The 19,877-nt window shown below is 44.9% G+C and overlaps 1 protein-coding gene across 2 annotated transcripts in view; it reads left to right on the forward strand.

Annotated features, from left to right (window-relative positions):
* Positions 1 to 19,877, forward strand: part of ASXL2 (ASXL transcriptional regulator 2) — a 151,162-nt gene that overhangs the window by 60,255 nt on the left and 71,030 nt on the right. The window lies entirely within an intron of this gene.

The following is a 19,877-nucleotide window of genomic DNA, read 5'->3' on the forward strand; positions in this document are numbered from 1 at the left end:
GTTTAATTTGTACTTGGAATGGAAGCACATGAAAAATAATTGTATTAAAAAAATTAACCCAAATTCTAGTTCTACACTATGATTTGTTTTCTTGTCACGCTGGTCTTTTATGAAGATCATGCTGCTAAGATATAAGCCGGCTCTTTTATATGATCCAAGGCTGGACTCATTGGAGTTGCTTTACTAAAGGCCAATAGACTTGGAACTTTGCAAGGAAATTTGCTCCAGAGCTTAGTAAATGAGGTAAAGCTTTGTTTTGCAAAGAAACCCAATCACATGCAAGGAAAATAGAAAAAAAAAAAAACACATTTTTGCTTGCACATGATTGGATAATGGAAGTCAGCAGAGCTTCCTCTCATTTACTAAAGCCCTGGAGCAAATGCCCCTGCAAAGTGCAAAAACTATTTGCCTTTAGTAAATCAACCCCAAACTCTTACATTTCGCAAGCATCCTATATTGTAACAACAGCGGCCTATATCTAGTTTTGCTCATGTTGGTCCATCTTTAAGTTGTCTATCACTGGCCTCAAAGCTAAGACTTGAAATGGCGGTGGGGAAATCGTATATATCCACACCATTGTCAATGTCTATGGTATAATAGTGACGTAAACACAAGTACTCCTACTCAGGTGGATGTGTTCCCAAGAATGACAAGCAGTTGCTTGCTGATTGTGACACCAGAGCAAGATGGGGGTAGTCAATAATCTTTACCATTTGATATGGCATCTATTGGTCAGGCTTGTGTATGTAGTGAGAGGGTATTGGCAGCATTCCTCAATTGATCATGTTCTGATGATTCAAAAGTAATCCTCATTTTGCATTTACATAGAACATAAAGATAAGCTCTAAGGAAACCGCTAAAAACAGATGAAATGCATAAACAGACCTGTCTGGCAGGGCAGGTGATCAACATTTTTATCTGCTGCCAGATTTACAGGTCTTGTCCCTCCCATAGTCTGAGCTAGTGATAGAAGTAGAATGAGGAGCTCACCTCTGCTCTCTCCTCCTATCAGTGTGCACCATGTTAGCACATAAGCACAGCAGCATAACTGACTGGCTTCTTGTGCTGCTTCTTACGCTCCAAATCTAAGCAAAGCGCAGCATGAAGCAGGTATGCACATTGATTACAAACAGCACAAATAATTACTCACAGATGAAAGCTGACAAACCCCCTGAAAATGCATCTTCCACTGCTGTCTGCCACTCTATGCACATGTTAGAGACTTAGGGGTTGATTTACTAAAGGCAAATAGACTGTGCACCCTGGAAGTGCAGTTGCTCCAGAGCTTAGTAAATGAGCAGACATTCTGCTGACTTCCATTGTCCAATCATGTGCAAGCAAAAATGCTGTTTTTATTTTCCTTGCATGTGATTGGGTCTTTCCAAATGAAGCTTTACCTCATTTACTAAGCTCTGGCGCAACTGCACTTGCAGAGGGCAAATTCACTTTGCAAAGTGCACTGTATATTTGCCTTTAGTAAATCAACCCCTTAGCCTCCATTCACACGTTGTTTTGTAGCTCGAAGCTAAAAGTGATTGTAAAGTCTATTTTTTTTTTTTTTTTTTAAATAACGAACATAGTTTTGCACAGAGCAGCCCGGATCTTCCTCTTCTCGGGTTCCTCTTCGGGTCTTCTGGCCCCTCCCCTCCTGTCGAGTGCCCCCACAGCAAGCATCTTGCTATGGGGGCACCCGAGCCGAGTCACAGCTCCCTGTGTCCATTCAGACACGGGGCTGCGACCCGGCCCCATCCATCTCTCTCCTGATTGGCTAACTGAGTTTGATAGCCGCGGGAGCCAAAGGCGCCACTGCTGTGTCTCAGCGATTCAGGAGGAGTGTCCCGGACGGCTAAAACATTTGTGGACATCACTGGAGAGAGATGGGGCTCAAGTAAGTAATTAGGGGGTGCCGGGTGGGCTGCTGCACACAGAAGGCTTTTTATCTTAATGCATAGAATGCATTTAAGATTAAAAAACCTTCTGTCTTTACAACTCCTTTAAAGCTCCAAAATGCCCAACAAGCCAAATCCAATGCTTGCGCCCATTTACATTTGAGCGTTCAGGCGCCTGAAGCTAAAAGAAAGTTACATGAGCTTCTTTTGGAGCAGAATGGGGCACTTTTGAGCCCATTGATTTCAATGGTATGGTGTTCAAAAATGCATGTTACAATTTTTCAGGCACTTAAAGTGTAAGTAAACCCCCCTATCGTTTTCAGTCAAGGAAGCTGCCATCTTTGCCTCTGTTTAATCTACAACTGCCATAATGCTGCACATGTGATCAGTTATGACACCAGCCATTGGATGGTTTGACAGTTTGGTTGAGAGCACAACCAATGGGAGTGTTACATTTTCGGCACGTGCCAGAAATGAAACTGTTTTATGGATGGGTTTACTTCCGCTTTAAGTCTGTGAGGCCATAAAAGCGTGATCCTGATCCCAAAAAAAGCTCCTGTACAGCATTTAACCCCTGGAAAGGCAAAAAAACATATCAAAATTACCTACATACAGTAGGTGTGATTTAGGTCTTATGCCCTGTACACACGCTCGGATTTTCCGATGGAAAATGTCCGATCGGAGCGTGTTGTTGGAAATTCTGACCGTGTGTGGGCTCCATTGGACATTTTCCATCGGATTTTCCGACACACAAAGTTGGAGAGCAGGAGATAAAATTTTCCGACAACAAAATCCGTTGTCGGAAATTCCGATCGTGTGTACACAAATCCGACGGACAAAGTGCCACGCATGCTCAGAATAAATAAAGAGATGAAAGCTATTGGCCACTGCCCCGTTTATAGTCCCGACATACGTGTTTTACGTCACCGCGTTCAGAACGATCGGATTTTCCGACAACTTTGTGTGACCGTGTGTATGCAAGACAAGTTTGAGCCAACATCCGTCGGAAAAAATCCTAGGATTTTGTTGTCGGAATGTCCGAACAAAGTCCGACCGTGTGTACGCCCTATTAAAGTGGTTGTAAAGGCACAAGGTTTTTTACCTTCATGCGTTCTATACAGCAGCCCCCCTTAGCCCCTCCTAATACTCACTTCAGCTCCCTCAATGTACAAGGAAGCCTCAGCTACCCCGGAACTCCCTTTCCTCATTGGCTGAGACAGCAGCAGGAGCAATTGGCTGCCACTGCTGTCAATCACAGCAAGTGAGCCATTGAGGAGAGAGGAGGGGGCAGGGCCGGGCCTCGGCTCTATTTGTCTTATGGATGCATAAGTCGGGGCTCGGGAGCGAGCACACAACAGTGCCCCCGTAGCAAGCAGCTTGCTATTGGGGGCACTGGTCAATGGGGAGGAGCCAAGAGCTGAGAAGAGGAGGATTGGGGTTGCTCTGTGCAAAACCACTACACAGAGCAAGTAAGTATAACATGTATGTTTTTGTTCTTTTTTTTTTTTTTTAATTGACAATTTTTATTAAGCTTCCAAGAATACAATACAATGTTTAAAAGTGGCATTGCACGTAATAAGACAACAGAAATCCATTTTATGACAATAAAATAACGAAAAAATTAAATGATAAGAGCATAACATGTTTTGTTCTTTTTAAAGGCAAACCTTTAATACCACCTTAAGACGGCCATAGATGGATTGAAATGCGGCTGGTTCAGCAGGAAACTGACAAATTTCATTCCATCTGTGGGCAGACTGGTTGTACTGAAGTCAATCTATTGATCGACTTCAGTACAACCAGCCTCCAGTACAACTGCAGACCTCTGTTTTGATATTGCTGCACACACTCAGAAGCTGAGAGACAGCAGGGCTGCTCACTTTGCAAGGGAAGTTGCAGATTGCATGGAATATTGCTGCAGGGCTAAGTGCATGTTACCCAATCATATACAGGGAAAATAAAAACACAACATTTTTGCTTGGACGTGGAAGTCAGCAGAGCTTCAGCTCATTCACTAAATTCTTGGGAAACCTCCATTGCAAAGTGCAATTTCCCTTGCAAAGTAAACAGTAGATTTGCCTTTAGTAAATCAATCCCAGTGTGTGAATTCAGGCAATTGGCAAGGGAGAATGTGTCAAACTTAAAAAAATAAAAACCTCCAACCCCCCCCCCCCCCAGTTTGCTAATCTAACCTAAATTGACTTTAGTCAAGCTGGGTGGTGCTGACAGGGCCACTTATGGCTCACATGTCAGCCGACTCAGCAGGAATCAGCCAAAATTTGAGCTCCCATTAGTCTCAAGGCCAAGGAAGTCAGAGTGTAAAAAAAGAAAAGAAAAAGTGGACAACACACATTTATTATAAGGCTGCATACTCATGGCCTAATATTCAGATTGGGGCTTAAAGGGGTTGTAAAGGTTCATGTTTTTTCACCTGAATGCATCCTATGGGGATGCCGGGGGGCGGGGGCGGGGCAGAGTCCGGCATTCTCTGTCTATAGACGCAAATGCTGGACTCGGAAGCGTGCCCGCAAGGTAAACCCCTCAGCGAAGCACTTCTCCGAGGGGGTTATCAGATGTGGGGAGGAGCCGAGAGACCCCAGAAGAGCAGGTTCGGGGCCACTCTGTGCAAAATGAGCTGCACAGTGGAGGTAAGTATGACATGTTTGTTATTTTAAAAAAAAAACAAAAGGCATTTACAGTCACTTTAAGCAAAACTGATAATAAATAACTGACCCTTTTTTAGTCCAAAGGCTACTAGTAGGATTTAGACTTTTATTCTCCGGCTGTAAATTGCCAATGTCTGACTGATAGCAGGGATCAGAAGTGTTCCGGTATTAGACCGGCCATAATGAGGCGGGAGGTGACAGCTGTCACAGTCTTGGTACTGACATGTATGAACGACTTCCTGTATTCAGTTCCTGCAGGCTGCCGGGGAGGGGTGATGCAACAAAATGTAGATGTCAGTGCAGGCTGCAGGAACAGAGCCAAAGCTGTATTTATAATACTTATCAGTGTCTTGTGTGTCAATAAAAGAAGTGTGGTTAGTTCTTAATTTGCATTTTTTCTTAATTATACAATATAATATTAATAATTATTTTTTTAAATGTAATATTTTTTACACCTGTGAGATTATCAAAAAGTCAAATGCATCAACTGGAAGCTGACATTCCCTGTCTCCTGGGATGCAAATTGTTTTGTTTTGAGTGATAAGTTCACATTTATTGCCCAGTAACTAGTATACATCCCAGGACCCAACCAGGACGGGGGCTTTTGGAGGGGACTTGCAGGCTATCCTCCTGCCTACTGACTATGGGCCCTGGCGATTGAGGGGGCTCTGTTATTTGGGAGATGTGTGCCTGGGGGACCTTTTGAAGTAGTATCACTTCGGATTTAAGTCTATGTCTCCTCGAAACACACACTCTGATAACTGGAGGACCCAGATACAGATTTGGGGCCTCTGTGTTTTGTTGGGGTATAGACAGCCCAAACCAGAATTGACTACTTCAACCCCCTCCTAGACTGAGCGACTTAATGCAGATGATTATAATCGGCTCAAAGCAACCTGATGCTGTAATCTGTTTATTAGGCCCTTATCAGTCGGAGTGGAATCCATTAAGCAGATCCGCCTGCTCAGCTGGGGGGATCTTTCTGCTCATCCCCGCTAAGCGGGTGGATGACAGGTCCATATCTACTCCGTACTAGCTATACAATTTAAAGGCTGCGCTGCTAGTGCAAATACATGATCATATTAACTGAAAATACTATAATTATGAATGAACACAAGTGAATTGTTTCATAACAAAAAAAAAAAAAAAAATGCACATAAATCGCATGCAAAAAAAAAAAAAGAATCGCATGCAAAAAAAATGAGTGGAACATTCAGTAAACAAAAACGATTAAGTAGAGTCCATTTAGTCATAGATTGAAATGAACTGTAGGTCTTGTGGGTGTAGAAAATGGTTGGATAGAGGGAGAAAGACACCCTTCCTTCAAGTGATATAAAGATTATCTCCGTAGGGAGCGTGATGTTAAAATAGAGAGAAGATCCTCCACCTCAAGTAAGGTAAGCCCCTTACCAGATCCAAAGATCTCCTGTCACAGAGATCATGCACACATGTGGCTGTGTCCCCCAGCCACTGGGTCTCTGTCAGTGCGCAGATCGGAAGCCACCTCTCCAGGAAATCAATCCAAACGTGATTTATCCGCTCACAGACCATGGATAAATAGGAAAGAAATGCTCCATAGCGTAATACAGTTAAAATCCACTTTAATTTATAAAAGAAAAGCACTTACAATTTGTGCAGTAAAGATCGCTTATAAAAACATGTAGCGCCGGCCGGCTTCAGCTGCTGCCCGTTTCTTCCGGGTTCAGCGTGGTATGGTGGTGACGTCAGCACGCCGCTCCTCCCTACGCCGTTTCGACAAATCTGTCGTCTTCCTGGGGTACGTACCCCAGGAAGACGACAGATTTTAACTGTATTACGCTATGGAGCATTTCTTTCCTATTTATCCATGGTCTGTGAGCGGATAAATCACGTTTGGATTGATTTCCTGGAGAGGTGGCTTCCGATCTGCGCACTGACAGAGACCCAGTGGCTGGGGGACACAGCCACATGTGTGCATGATCTCTGTGACAGGAGATCTTTGGATCTGGTAAGGGGCTTACCTTACTTGAGGTGGAGGATCTTCTCTCTATTTTAACATCACGCTCCCTACGGAGATAATCTTTATATCACTTGAAGGAAGGGTGTCTTTCTCCCTCTATCCAACCATTTTCTACACCCACAAGACCTACAGTTCATTTCAATCTATGACTAAATGGACTCTACTTAATCGTTTTTGTTTACTGAATGTTCCACTCATTTTTTTTGCATGCGATTCTTTTTTTTTTTTTTGCATGCGATTTATGTGCATTTTTTTTTTTTTTTTTTTGTTATGAAACAATTCACTTGTGTTCATTCATAATTATGGTATTTTCAGTTAATATGATCATGTATTTGCACTAGCAGCGCAGCCTTTAAATTGTATAGCTAGTAAGGTGGAGGTTGTTTCACATCTAAGGTTGCAGCAGCATTTTACATTTCAATTTTTGGTTGAGATATTTGTCTTTTCATCACACACATGTGGGGATCATTTCCACTTATGGGATAGCGCAGTATTTTTTACGATATTACCATATCTACTCCGCTCAGCAGAGTGGACATGGACACAGCCCCCTGTTCTCTATGGGGTGTTTGGATGGAAACGGGCTGCCTGTCCATTTGCATCCGACTATCATCCGATCTGATCCGCCTGACGGATGGTCAACGTATCCCCTTCCATCGGATGCTGGCAGGTGTTCGCTGACATCCTCCGCTCCATAAAGAACAGTGGTTGGTCCGTTCGGGTCCACTGGTGTGAAAGGGGCCTTAAGGTGTTAAATGTTTACTGTTAACCTGGGTTCACACTATTGTGAGCACAGACATCACATGTGATTCTCTCTGCATTGATCACATGCGATGCAAATTCAGCCATACAGTTTTGTATGGCTGAACTCGCATTGCATTTGCATGAAAAAGCTGCGGGACCTTTTTTTTCCTGCACTGGAATCGGATTGCATTGGGTGTGCGATCAGATTTCTGTCTGAATTACCAGTTCGCACTGCGATCTGCGAACCGATCTGGGGGTTGTTAACTTTAACTTTGTTTTGACACCCACAGCGGTTCGCAATGGGCAGTGCGAACTGGCTGCAAGGGAGATGCGATGTCGGAACCCGCACTGGAATCGCGCTGGTTCCCGCATAGCAATAGTGTGAACTAGGGCTTAAAGTGGTTGTAAAGGCAGAAGATTTTTTATCTTAATGCATTCTATGCATTAAGATAAAAAAAACATCTGTGTGCAGCAGCCTCCCTAATACTTACCTGAGCCCATGTAGATCCAGCGACATTGCACGAGAGACTTGGCTGTCCAGGACTCCCCTCCTCATTGGCTCCTGCTGCTGTCTAATGATCTGTCAGTGAGCCAATGAGAGAAAGGGGGTGGGGGGCGGGTCGTGGCTCCGTGTCTGAATGGACACAAGGAGCTGCAGCTTGGCTCGGGTGCCCCCATAGCAAGCTGCTGTGGGGGGCACTGAACAGGAGGGAGGGGCCAGGAGCACCAAAGAGGTACCTTAGAAGAGGAGGATCCGGGCTGCTCTGTGCAAAACCATTTCACAGATGAGGTAAGTATAACATGTTCGCTCTTTTTAACAAAAATAAAAAAAAATAATGAGACTTTATCACTTTAAAGGGGTTGTAAAGCCTCATGATTTTTCACCTTCATGCATTCTATGCATGAAGGTGAAAAACCTTTTGTGCTGCAGCTGCCCCCCAGACCCCCCCTTAACTTAGCTCTATCGTTCCACCGACAGGGAGGAGCACAGCACCTCCAGCCGCTGTCTTGGGTCCTCATTGGATAGATTGATAGCCGTGGAAAAATCACACAATGATTGTTGCGCTAAGGTATTTCGAGCAGGCAAAGCTGTGTTGTCTGGGGTGGTGAGGGAATGGTTAAAAAGTCAGGATCCTGAACATATAGTCCAAAGTTCTGACAAATGAGCAGCAGAGAGTCAATAAATAAAAATGATGTTAGGAATGACTCTTGATAGAGGTGCAGGGTTTTTAAGGACAGTCCATAGCCTGGGTGATTACCACAGGGAGTATAACTGGCACGGGGAAGGCAGCACGCTGGACAGTAGAAGAACCTCTGGGGGGGGGGATACAAAACAGACAAGCAGCGCCAATCTAAGTGCAGCAGTATTGTAACATATACCATTGGCTCTGGCTGCTGTCAATCAAATCCAGTGACATGAAGTCAGGGGGCGGGGCTAACTCCTGCTGTCTGTGTCAATGGAAGCAGCAGCAGGACTCGGGAGAACGCCGGCACGAGTGCTCCCATGGAAAGCGGCTCTCCGCGGGGCACTCAAGAAGAGGAGGAGCCAGGAGCACTGCGGAGGAACCCCAGAAAAGGAGGATCGGGGCCGCTCTGTGCAAAACCCTTACACAGAGTAGGGAAGTATAACATGTTTGTTATTTAAAAAAAAAAACAAAGCTTGACTAACACTTTAAGTGTCTTTCTAGCATTGTGTAACTTTCTCATTGTTTGCCTCCTAGGTGTGAATTCCCTTTGTTAATTGTTTCTGTCTGTTTGCTAAACATACAGGATGTGATGAGCCATGTGGCAACTTTACCTCGTTACCTAATAATTGTGGGATCTTTACCATATTTGTTTTTATTGTTCATGCAGTGACTGCCCCTATTTTCGAAGTGTATAAAACAACCTATATTTCTGTTCAATAAACAGTTATTCCTTTGGTTGTTCCTTTGATTTTTAACCTCAACATCCTGTCTGCGTATGATGCTTGGGGTAAAGGGTAGGTATTAGCTATCGGTTTGCTGGAAGGGTTTGGAGGACAGGAGGCACTGTTTGGCAGAGGCACCCAGGGGGGGTGCCAGGCGGTGTGCCAGGCGGTCCTTGACACCCAATAACCAGAATACATGCCAAGATATGTATCACTGCAGATTCCCTTCAGACTTCTTCAGTCAACTTTGGTTTTGTAGGTTTGTTGCCTTCAGGGAAATGTAATAGTGGGATTTGGAGACCTTCCATAGACCTCAATTATTTCTCCAGATCTGTACATTTGGAATGTCGAGGGAAGAGGGGCACAGGGGTTCTGGTCCAAGGGAAGGATGTCTGAGAGGGGTGTCACTGGCTTCAAGATAGTGGGTGGGAGTCACAGTCTTGCCTACTTTTCTCACTGAATTGAGACTTAGCCCTTAAAGCAGAATGAAATAACAAAATAAATACAAAATGGCGCCCTGGAACTTTCAGCCCTAATGTGCTAGTATGCAGAGCAAATTAGCACATTAAGGCAGACTTACCTTGCAAATTACCCTAAGCACCCCCCCTTTCCCCCCCAGTGCTGCACTGTTGGCACTCAATCTTCTCCTGGTCTTCCTTCTGGGTTGTGTCATAAAAACTGTCAGCCGTTTTTTAATTTTTAAAAAGGAACTGCAGTCTGCTCACATAATTTGTAATAAAAACATATTTGCGATTCTGAAGCTTCCCTCCAACCACTTTGCATATTATTTTATATAGACTGTGATTCTGTACTTGCCAAATATGCTGCAGAAATCTCCCTCCATTGAGTCTGGCTGCAGCCATTTTGACTGTGGGCAGCTGAAGCTGCTGCCTGTTCACTTCCTTGATTTACACAGACACAGGGAGGCACGCCTCCAGCTCTGCAGCCATGCAGCTCTCATTGGCCTTTTTATGACTCATCCCCCCTCCCTTCCTGGCAAACTCTCAGCTGTGCATGTCATAAGCCTAGGTTTTTTTTCCAGACAAGAAACAGGAAGTGGGGTGTATAAGGTATTTACTGGCAGAAACAAAAATTACTATATCCAAAGTTAAAACAACGAGGGCAGAAGATGTAATAGATGGAAAGATGAAAAAATAACTGGAGGTCCACTTTAAGTTTAATTACACTTTAAAAGCTCTTTGGTTGAAGCTGTTCCTTACAACATATATGTATGTACTGTATGTTTAGAAATGTATACATAATTATTAATTGGTAGCAACGATGGGGCACTTATCCTCCCATTGATATAAATGATGGGGCGCTATTCCTCCCACTGACACCAATGATAGGGCACTACTGACACCGGTGATGGGACACTATTCCTTCCACTGACTCCAACAATGGGGCACTATTCCTCCCACTGACACCAATGATAGGGCACTACTGACACCGGTGATGGGACACTATTCCTTCCACTGACTCCAACAATGGGACACTATTCCTCCCACTGATGCCAATGATGGAGCACTATTCCTCCTGCTGACACTAATAATGGGGCACTATTCCACCCAGTGAAACCAATGATGGAGAACTATTCTTCCCACTGATGGCAATGATTGGGCACTATTCCTCCCACTGATGCCAATGATGGGCCACTATTCTTCCCACTGACTCCCAACGAATGGGGCACTATACCACCCAGTAAAACCAATGATGGAGCTCTATTGCTCCCACTGGAGACAATGATTAGGTACTACTGCTCCCACTGACTCCAACAATGGGACACTATTTCTTCCACTGACACCAATAATGGAGCACTATTCCCCCCACTGGAGACAATGATTAGGTACTATTCCACCCACTGACTCCCAACGATGGGAAACTATACCTCCCACTGAAACCAATGATGGAGCATTATTCCTCCCACTGATGCCAAAGATGGGGCACTATTTCTTCCACTGACACTAGTGATGGGGCACTATTCCTCCCACCAACACCAGTGATGAGGTACTATCCCCCCCCCCCACTGAAACCAATGGTAGACCACTATTTCTCCAAATCATACCAACAATGGGCCCCTAATACCAATGACGGGGCATTGTTTACTCCCACTGATGCCAGGACATTTTCTTCTCCCACTGGCCACACTCTGCCCCCTAAAGTTTGAAGGACAGTAAACTGGCCCTTTTCTTAGAAACTTTGGATATCCCTGATGTAGAGGAAGGCAAAAAAAGGTGTTATAAAGCATGGCCCAACAGGAAAAAAATTACTTTCTGATCCCCTAAGGCAATTCTATATTCCCTGGATTAAGAATATATGGTGAACCCCTTTTCCCCCTAAGTTCACTATATGGACCTTTTATGTGTGGCAGTGGTCATATCCTCTTTAAACACTCTTTCACTCATTTGTCACTTGGTTGCCCAATTAAATTGAGGTCTTTTTGTAAGGTTGGAGACATCTTGTATGGTCTTTATTTCACTATAGCTTGGTGTCATCTGCAAACACAAAAATGGTTTTATTTAATCCCAAATTCTATATAATTTAAAAAGTAAGGGTCCCAACACTGAACCTTGGGGTACACCACTAACAGCCTTAGACCATTTAGAGTAAGAATCATTAAAGAGGAACTCCAGCCTGTTCCCTCCCCCCGTTTTTTCTCCCCGTTTACCTTTTACTGTCTTCTGCACAATAAGCATACTCACCTAGCCAGTGGATCCAGCATTGAGCTGCTGGGATCCTCCTCTTTGCAGCCGCTGCACTGGTCCGGTGCCGCCATGTTGCCTGTGACAGCTGTCAGCTCTTCTGGGTGCAGGTGACGCTAGGCCCACCCCACTCCTACTAATGGGACTGCACGTCATGTTTCCCAGGAGGCACTGAGGGCACCGCGTCATTCACCTACTTTTAATCAAATCATATACTGTATATACGTGCATAAACTTGTTAAACACATTTTTATACCAACAATAATACAGAAGAAGGAAATTACTTAGAAAACCGTTATATTTTCCCTTAACAAGACCGACTGTCTGTGGAAACTCTGCTGGCCTCCCTGACAGCAGGTGTTGTGTGCGGTGATAATGGGGTAGTGCAGGTGCTTCCTGACTTGTATGCTTTGAGCTGTCACTGGTGCACCGCGGGTCATTTCTGTTCATTTCTACATATAGAATATGTTTATACTCTTTACTCAGGAAGTGATGACTCCTCAGTATGTTCTCTGTGGGTTTCATAACATTTGATGAGGGCATACACATTAAAGCTTAACCCCTATATAAAAATCTAAATGAACAGATAAGTATTGTTTAACTTGCCAATAGATTTGTATGTCTGTCTTTCCACTCCTAAAATTTACACAGCTCTGTTAAATAGCATAGCCCTGTCTGGCTGGGCTTGGAGACCTGATTTTCCTTTGCTGCAGTTCAGTAACACAGGTCTTCTTCATCTGTGACCAGACAATACAAGGGAAATCAGCAGACTGATGAGCTCATCTGTTTACCACTCTACTCTCTCCTCATATCTTGCACTGCAGCACATCTAATTGCCTCTTTTACGACTCTCTTTTCCCTAATCTGAGCTTTGCTGTACAGCAGGGATATGCAATTAGCGGACCTCCAGCTGTTGCAGAACTACAAGTCCCATCATGCCTCTGCCTCTGGGTGTCATGCTTGTGGCTGTGAGAGTCTTGCTATGCCTCGTGGGACTTGTAGTTCTGCAACAGCTGGAGGTCCGCTAATTGCATATCCCTGCTGTACAGGGACTAAAAGAGGAGAATTCAGATTCAGGTATTTGCACTGCTTGCATTAAAAAAAAAAAATTATTTATAAAAGAATTTCAGACAAACATATAAACTAGGGTTGTACCAATACCGGTATCAGTGCTGATACCGAGTATCTTCATAAGTACTCATACTCGTGCAAATGCTCCGATACCCAGTGGTGTATTTTGGTTTTAAGCTGCCCGAGGCAAGACTAAAATCAGGTGCCCCTCCTAATCTAAATTTGTCCCACTCCTTCCTGTTTAGGATCCACCCCTTCATCTGAAAGCTCCCCCACTCTTCACAGCCCTCCCCCCACCCACAACTGTTTACAGCTCTCACCTTGTCATAGCCCACCCCCCTACTGTTCACAGCTCTTATCTGGTCACAGTCCCCCCACCACCACCACCACTGTTCACAGCTCTCACCTATTCACAGCCCCCCCCCCCCCTATAAGGACAATGTTTCCTCCTTTTCTAGAAGGTTTGATAGTTATTGTATGATTCTTGGACAATGTTTTTAGGGCCAGCTTTTCATTTGGGGTAAGGTTACTTGGATATTTAGATAAAGTATCCAAGGATCTAATTTCTTGACGGGTTAGTCTTAAGAAAGTGGCAATGCCATGGTTGGAACTTTTTTTGGATTTTTTCTTTAATGATGGTTTATCATATATGGTGTGGCAGTGCCCATAGGTGGGTCATCTACTTGATTTAATAGAGATTCAATATCAATGGTATTGATTAAATCACTTTAGTCATTCTCCTCTAGCAAAGCAATGAGGTTTGCCAAGGCTTGGTGTTCACTCGAGGTACAAGGTTCCTCTGGCCCTGGTTGGTTTTTATTGTACATGCTTCATAGTAGAAGCTTGCGTGTATAAAGGTGCAGGTCTTTAATGACGTCAATCTTATCCAATTTGTGAGCTGGACAAAAGGTAATTCCCTTGGACAGGACATTAATTTCATCTAATGTGAGGGAATAGGAGGACAGATTGAATACATTGAATTGGGGTGAGGGTAATTCATGTGTGCCTATATCGGTGTTTGAACCGGGATGAAAGGAGGGTTCCCCTGTTTTTTTGGAAAAAAGATGTTGGGGGTTTTGTGTGTAGAAAAAATAGAAAAAGCATTAGACCCAACACCTATGGGCGCCACAGGTTGTGGGCTCAGTATATCACCTCGTACCGATGCTGACATAGTTCCGGTGTTGCCAGAAGTAGAGCGAGTGGAGGGCTTGGAGGGTCGTTTAGTGAGTCACCATATCGACGTTGTTTTGGTCGTCTGGTGCGTCTAGGTTGTTTGGAAGAGGAGCGAGATTAGTGATAAGAGATTAGTAGATTAGATAAGAGATTAGTAGATACAGAGGAGATATCAGATGTCTGATTGTACAGATGGTTGTGTTGAGCCCCTCTGGGCACCCCTTCCATTGGACCTTTGATGCCATTTGTAAGCTCTTCCTTCTTGGACAGCTTGCTTGTCTCTTAAAAATGTATTTTCCTTTTTAGAAGGTATTGATTTATTAAACAACTATACATGCACTTTCAGCTTTTCGTTTAATTCTGAGAAGGAAGAGTGGGTTTTCAGTGAAGTTATTTGTAAACATATTTTATCTATATTCCTGTGAATTTCAACCAAACGCTTTCGATATTCCTCGATTAGAAGATTCAACATTTTATTTGAGATTATTCTCCCAGGCACTTTTAAAGGCTGTGTCAGTATCCTCAAATGAGGGAAAAATTTGTATTCGAAGTCCCAATGAGGTCCTCTTTGATGTACTCCTCAACTGTTTTAATATGCCAGTACATGAGTGATTTCTTCTCTAGCCATTTGGTTAAACCAAAGAATAGAAAAGACAATTCAGATTTGCGGGATTCCTTTTGACCATACTCCTTTTGGAGGTTGGTCACATAGTCATCCCATGCCTGTTCCTGATAATCCACCATACTGAGAAAGCCTTTACTGGATGTAAGGACTAATAGGTTGGCTGGAGGGGGGTATTTGCTATCCAAATTTGAAGACATTTTTTTATAGAGAAAACCACCTAAGAATTATGTATTGGTAACCCAATGCCACATCCCAAATGTATATAAAAAGACAAAGAAGGTGCCCCTGGGATTTTATGGGCAAGGGGTAGGAGCCAGAAAATAGGTAAAAGGCATATAAAGTACAAAATGTATTTATGTAGCAATCTACAATAGAAGAAAAATAACAGAAATAACACAGTTCATTATTAAAAGCAAAGAATGATAGTCATGGTGTGGTACAGCTATATCCCAAGACACACAGTTGATCTCACGGTGGGAGGCCAGGGTGTGTATGTTTATATAGGAAATCCCAACATGTTTCGGAATACACACTTAATTCCTTCTTCAGGGAGTAATTTATAGCAGGCCGTGTTATCTGATGATATAATGACAAAATATCAGTAAAAGCGTATGCTATGCAAAGGTGTAAACAGTAAATAACAGTATAGTATGGACTGAACAGGCATTGTAATCTAAAAAATACCCTCATGATGACGACTACCTTTGATATTTATAGAAGGACAACCTAGTTCATAGGCCTTGTCTCTCCACAGCATCCCATTGCATATGAAAAAGGGGGAATAAACCCCTGGGAATGAATATGGTAATATTTCCAAAATCCCGAACAAAATGCATGCAAAAATGAAGAAGGGTGAGGTGGGAGATGTTGCTGCCGCATATATGCAAGCACTCACGAGGATCAACAAAAAAAGGAAGAGTTGACCCTAGCACAAAATAATAGAAAAATGTATAATGTAATAAACTACCGTATCGTATTTATCGGCATATAACACGCACATTCATTTTAAGAGGGAAGTTTCAGGAAAAAAAACATACATTTTAAATAAGGAACTTTGAAGCAAAATAAAGGTCAGTGCCCATCTGCAGCCTCACCATTGCCATCAATGCAGCCTGATCAATGCCCATCTGCAGCCTCACAAGTGCCATCAATGCGGCCTCATTAGTCCACATCAATGCAGCAGCCTCACCATTGCCATCAATGCAGCCTGATCAATGCCCATCTGCGGCCTCACAAGTGCCATCAATGCTGCCTCATTAGTCCACATCAATGCAGACTCACCATTGCCATCAATGCAGCAGCCTCGCCATTGCCATCAGTGCAGCCTGATCGATGCCCATCTGCAGCCTAGAGGGGGCAGGGAGGGGGCGGGATGAGTGCCGACAGATTACATACAGTGAGAATCTCCTATGATAGACAGAACAGTGGTACAATGACGGCCCAGGAGACGGGACTTCCTATTACAGAGGCCGCCAAGTAAACAGGAGATTCTCACTGTATGTAATCTGACGGCACTTGTGCATATATAGAACCCATACCCTCCCTTCAGGGGCTGTAGAGTCCCAAGTTATATAACTTGTAGGTAATGGCTCTGTCTTATATGTGGATAGGGTACAGGTGAGTGTACGCCCATAGTGTAAGTGTGGACCAATACCTAGGGCGGAAGGATGTCAGGTGATCGGAGGGCTCGTCAAGTGAACGTTCCACTCCATCACCTGCATCCTAATTAAGCTAAGGGACTCGTCAACCTGACGATCTCCCGGCATAGGCGGCGTCTGGCGTCACCGCGCATGAACGTACATACAGTATTACAGATATGTACTTTTTAATATTGCCCATTGCTGCACAGGGCTTCTCTGTCTTTCTTTACTCGGTTCACACAGAATCGGTGGTGGAAACCATGTGCGATTCAGGCAGGAGAAGGAAGTGTCACCAGCACACCAGGATCTCCAAAATCGGATCCAAAACCTTAGTCACATAGTATAAAAAAAAATAAATAGAAGCGACGTTTCGGAGCCACGCAGGACCCCTTCATCAGGTATGTGATGGTCACATGCCTGATAAAGGGGTCCTGCGTGGCTCCGAAACATCGCTTCTATTTATTTATTTATTTTTGATACTGTGTTAATAAAGTTTTGGACCCGATTTTGGAGATCCTGGTGTGCTGGTGACACTTCCTTCTTATGATTGCAGTCGGTTCCAGCCGTTGGTCATTTCAGCACCCGATCTAGATACAGCCGTTAGTGCTGGAAGTATTGCATTGGAGGTTCCGATTCAGACAAGAATCAGATCACATTCCTGTTCAATCTGCATGTGATTCTTTGCAGTGCAATTTGAGCCCATTCATTTTATATAGGCTCAAATTGCACCACAAAGTTATTGGCACTCAGTATCGTGAATACTTGACCAAAACTATCGGTACTTGTACTCCTCCGCAAAAAAAAGCGGTATTGGTGCAAACCTAATAAACATGTTTTTGGAATGCAAATGCAAGAGCCGTTTTACTTGACAAAGGTTTTGTATTTCTGCCCATCCAGTTCTGAGATTTACCCAGCTCTGCCACGTTTCTGGATTATTTTACAATTGGCGTCACCCAACCCCACCCAGCCCATGCCTCTCTAGCTAAAAGTTTGTATTTCCTTTATTGGCACTGAAAGCATACGGTTCCATGCTGAGATGTAACCGCACCCAGGTTGAATCAGCACAAAAAGTTACTGAGCCGACCTAGATTATGGTAATATAAGATATTTCCCTTAGGTCTAAAGCCTGCTGACTGACGGTGATGTTCTCACATCTGGATCTGATTACATGCTTGCTGTAAAAGCTGGTTTATTTTTGGCTGCTGACTGTGCAGTTTGGCGGAGGTTGGAGGAGAACCAATGGTGTATTTTTAGTTTCTGGGCCGGGCGGCTGGCAGAGACCCCAGCTGAAAACACCACCAATCTGAACTTCTTGGAAAGCAAATTTCAAAACACGGCCTTTGGGGAAAAAAACACAAGGCATTTATTTCTCACGCCTTTCTCGGCACTTCTTAAAGGCATTTTCTGCACTTTTTTTTTTTTTTTGCTTGGAATGATTTTTGACTAATTCGTGAAAACAATGCCTGAGATTCTAACAGAGAAGGTTACACACAGTTTATATCGCTGTAGTGAACAGAAGTGACTATTTCAGTAGCGTAGTCCTGGACTTGTTTTGGGTAAGACTTCATAGTGTGTTTAATGGCTAAAATTCTTCGCCATTGTTGTAGGAACCCCCTGTCAGTATGCCATCGTTGTTGCAACCAAAGTGTCAGCATGCCATTGTGATAGGAACCGAGCTGTCTTTGTGCCCTTGTTTTGAACCTGTCTCTCAGTGCATGTTATAGGAACACCGCTGTCAGTGTGTCATTTTTGTAGAAAGCCAGCTGTTGATGCGATCTTGTTGTAGAAAACCAGCTGTCAATGTGCCTTTGTCGCACGGACCCAGCTGTCATTGTACCTTTGTTGTAGGGACCCAGCTGTCAATGTGCCCTTGTTGTAGAAAAACAGCTGTCAATGTGCCCTTGTCGCATGGACCCAGCTGTCAATGTGCCCTTGTCGCACAGACCCAGCTGTCATTGTGCCCTTGTCGCACGGACCCAGCTGTCAGTGTGCCCTTGTTGTAGGGACCCAGCTGTCAGTGTGCCCTTGTTGTAGGGACCCAGCTGTCAGTGTGCCCTTGTTGCAGGGACCCAGCTGTCAGTGTGCCCTTGTTGCAGGGACCCAGCTGTCAGTGTGCCCTTGTTGCAGGGACCCAGCTGTCAGTGTGCCCTTGTTGTAGGGACCCAGCTGTCAATGTGCCCTTGTTGTAGGGACCCAGCTGTCAGTGTGCCCTTGTTGCAGGGACCCAGCTGTCAGTGTGCCCTTGTTGCAGGGACCCAGCTGTCAGTATGCCCTTGTTGCAGGGACCCAGCTGTCAGTGTGTCCTTGTTGTAGGGATCCATCTGTCAATGTGCCCTTGTTGTAGGGACCCAGCTGTCAGTGTGCCCTTGTTGCATGGACCCAGCTGTCAGTGTGCCCTTGTTGTAGGGAGCCAGCTGTCAATGCACCCTTGTTGTAGGGACCCAGCTGTCAATGATCCTTTGTTGTAGGGACCCAGCTGTCAATGATCCTTTGTTGTAGGGACCCAGCTGTCAGTGTGTCCTTGTTGTAGGGACCCAGCTGTCAATGTGCCCTTGTTGCAGGGACCCAGCTGTCAATGTGCCCTTGTTGCAGGGACCCAGCTGTCAGTGTGCCCTTGTTGCAGGGACCCAGCTGTCAGTGTGCCCTTGTTACAGGGACCCAGCTGTCAGTGTGCCCTTGTTGCAGGGACCCAGCTGTCAGTGTGCCCTTGTTGCAGGGACCCAGCTGTCAGTGTGCCCTTGTTGCAGGGAACCAGCTGTCAGTGTGCCCTTGTTGCAGGGACCCAGCTGTCAGTGTGCCCTTGTTGCAGGGAACCAGCTGTCAGTGTGCCCTTGTTGCAGAGAACCAACTGTCAGTGTGCCCTTGTTGCAGAGAACCAGCTGTCAGTGTGCCCTTGTTGCAGGGACCCAGCTGTCAATGTGCCCTTGTTGTAGGAACCCAGCTGTCAGTGTGCCCTTGTTGTAGGGACCCAGCTGTCATTGTGCCTTTGTTGTAGGGACCCAGCTGTCAATGTGCCCTTGTTGCAGGGACCCAGCTGTCAGTGTGCCCTTGTTGCAGGGACCCAGCTGTCAATGTGCCCTTGTTGCAGGGACCCAGCTGTCAGTGTGCCCTTGTTGCAGGGACCCAGCTGTCAGTGTGCCCTTGTTGCAGGGACCCAGCTGCCAGTGTGCCCTTGTTGCAGGGACCCAGCTGTCAGTATGCCCTTGTTGCAGGGACCCAGCTGTCAGTGTGCCCTTGTTGCAGGGACCCATCAGTCAATGTGCCCTTGTTGTAGGGACCCAGCTGTCAGTGTGCCCTTGTTGCAGGGACCCAGCTGTCAGTGTGCCCTTGTTGTAGGGACCCAGCTGTCAATGCACCCTTGTTGTAGGGACCCAGCTGTCAATGATCCTTTGTTGTAGGGACCCAGCTGTAAGTGTGCCCTTGTTGTAGGGACCCAGCTGTCAATGTGCCCTTGTTGCA

Source organism: Aquarana catesbeiana, linkage group LG04 (genome assembly GCF_042186555.1).
Source record: "Aquarana catesbeiana isolate 2022-GZ linkage group LG04, ASM4218655v1, whole genome shotgun sequence".
NCBI classification, from domain to species: Eukaryota; Metazoa; Chordata; class Amphibia; order Anura; family Ranidae; genus Aquarana; species Aquarana catesbeiana.